Raw genomic sequence first — 2659 nt, forward strand, 5'->3', positions numbered from 1 at the left:
ACCTTCTGGGCTCAGGTGATTCTTTCACCTCAGCCTCCTGAGTAGCTGAGACCACAGGCATGTGGCATCACACCTGGCTATTTTTTTTTTTTTTTGTATTTATTGTAGAGACGGGGCTTCACCATGTTGCCTAGGCTGGTCTCAAACTCCTGAGCTCAAGGGATCCACTCGCTTCTACCTCCCAAAGTTTTGGGATTACGGAGTTAGCCACTATGCCCAGTCCATCATGTAATTTTCTTTTTTTTTCCTTTTTGTCTCATTTCATCTTGCAACATTGCCATCATTTGAAAAGAAAGGATATGTTGACATTAAGAAGGTAAGAAATAAATAATCTCAGGATAAAGAAGAGTTATCATGGCTGGGCGTGGTGGCTTACACCTGTAATCCCAACACTTTGGGAGCCCAAGGCAGGTGGATCACGAGGTGAGGAGTTCAAGACCAGCCTGGCCCACATAGTGAAACCACGTCTCCACTAAATAATACCAAAAAAATTAGCTGGGCATGGTGGTGTGTGCCTGTAGTACCAGCTACTCGGGAGGCTGAGGCACGAGAATCGTTTGAACCTGGGCGGTGGAGGTTGCAGTGAACCGAGATTGCACCACTGCACTCCAGCCTGGGCGACAGAGCAAGAATTTGTTTCAAAAAACAAAACAAAACAAAACAAAAAGAGAGGCCAAGGCGGGTGGATCACGAGGTCAGAAGTTCAAGACCAGCTTTGCGCAGTGGCAGTATCATTGCCAATGAGGTTTATCCGAGGCGCAATTATTGCTAATTGAAAACTTTTCCCAATACCTCGCCATGACGACTTGTAGTTGGCATTGGCAATTTTTGACAGTCTCTATGGAGACTGAATTATAAAAAAAAAAATAAAAAAAGAAGAAGTTCAAGACCAGCCTGGCTAAGATGGTGAAACCTCGTCACTATTAAAAATAAAAAATTAGCTAGGTGAGGTGGCAGACACCTGTATTCCCAGCTACTTGGGAGGCTGAGGCAAAAGAATCACTTGAACCCTGGCGGGGGTGCATGGAGGTTGCAGTGAGCTGAGATCATACCATTGCTCTCCAGCCTGGACGACAGAGTGAGACTGTCTAAAAACAAAAAAAGAAGAAAAAAAAAGAAAAAAAGTTCTATTAATTGAATTAATTTAGCTTTATGAAAAACTCATTACATGTCCGGCCTGGTGGCTCAGGCCTGTAATCTCAGCACTTTGAGAGCCCAAGGCGGGTGGATCACTTGAGGTCAGGAGTTCAAGAGCAGCCCAGCCAACATGGTGAAACTCCGTCTCTGCTAAAAATACAAAAATTAGCTGAGCACAGTGGCGTGCACCTGTAATCCCAGCTATGTGGGGGACTGAGACAGAGAATTGCTTGAACCTGGGAGGTGGAAGTTCCAGCAAGCCAAGATTGTGCCACTGCATTCCAGCCTGGGTGACAGATTGAGATTGTCTCAAAAACAAACAAACAAAAAAAGCCTACTTATTAAATTGTCATTATCTTTCTCACTTCTTGGAGAACAAGTGAAAATTTCTACTCTGACCTCTAGACTTCCAGTTGAATTTTTTTTTCAGTTGAATCTTCAAGGGTCTTTTAATGGTGGTTCTTTCTTGGTTCACGTTCTTTTCTGCCCTATATGTCTCTAACAGTATCCCTTGAATATGCACAGCTGTGAATTCCTAGTGGCTTAAGGCCACCTGGCCCAGTTCCAGGTCCTTTCTTTCTTTAGTCTGGTTCTCACATTGCTCTTTTCATACCTCTGTTCAGAGATTTATAAAACACCTGCACATTAAAAAGCCAATCATCAATTTACCTAATGATTTCAGTTTCCACATTACTTTCAACATCCCATTAAGCTAGTTAAACTGCACATTTAACTTCTTAGCACAATTATTGGCCCCAACAGGTTTTCATCTGTAAAATGGAGATTGACCTTAATAAGGAGAATTTTGAAAATGAATGAGATAACAAATTAATTCAAGCATTTACTAAGGATTGGGTTATAAAGATTTATAATAAAAAATATTGGCTGGGCGAGATGGCTCACGCCTATAATCCCAGCACTTTGGGAGGCCAAGGTGGGCGGATTACCTGAGGTCAGAAGTTCAAGACCAGCCTGGTTAACATGGTGAAACCCTGCCTCTACTAAAAATACAAAAAATTAGCTAGGCATGGTAGCAGGCACCTGTAATCCAAGCTACTGGAGAGGCTGAGGCAGGAGGACTGCTTGAGTCCAGGAGGCGGAGGTTGCAGTGAGCCGAGATCCTGCCATTGCACTCCACCCTGGGTGACAGAACGAAACTCTATCTCAAAATAATAATAATAATAATAAATGACTGTTCTTTGGCTGGGCGCAGTGGCTCACGCCTGTAATCCCAGCACTTTGGGAGGCTGAGGAGGGCAGATCACCCGAGGTCAGGAGTTTGAGACCCGCCTGGCCAACATAGTGAAACCCGCCTCTACTAAAAATACAAAAACTAGCCGGTGTGGTGGCACGTACCTATTGTCCCAGATCTTCAGAAGACTGAGGCAGGACAATCACTTGAACTCGGGAGGTGGAGGTTGCAGTGAACCGAGATCGTGCCATTGCACTCCAGCCTGGGTGACAAGAGTAAAACTCTGCCTCAAAAAAATAAATGTTCTTTGTCCCTTTTTTTTTTTTTTTT

General features: G+C 43.8%; 1 non-coding gene across 1 annotated transcript; it reads left to right on the forward strand.

Annotated features, from left to right (window-relative positions):
• Positions 1-711: 711 nt before the first annotated feature.
• Positions 712-847, forward strand: LOC119472172. Its single transcript, XR_005201282.1, has one exon. It is a non-coding gene; the product is annotated as a U4 spliceosomal RNA (small nuclear RNA).
• The last annotated feature ends 1812 nt before the right edge of the window (positions 848-2659 follow it).

Source organism: Cebus imitator, unplaced genomic scaffold (genome assembly GCF_001604975.1).
Source record: "Cebus imitator isolate Cc_AM_T3 unplaced genomic scaffold, Cebus_imitator-1.0 Scaffold87, whole genome shotgun sequence".
NCBI lineage: Eukaryota > Metazoa > Chordata > Mammalia > Primates > Cebidae > Cebus > Cebus imitator.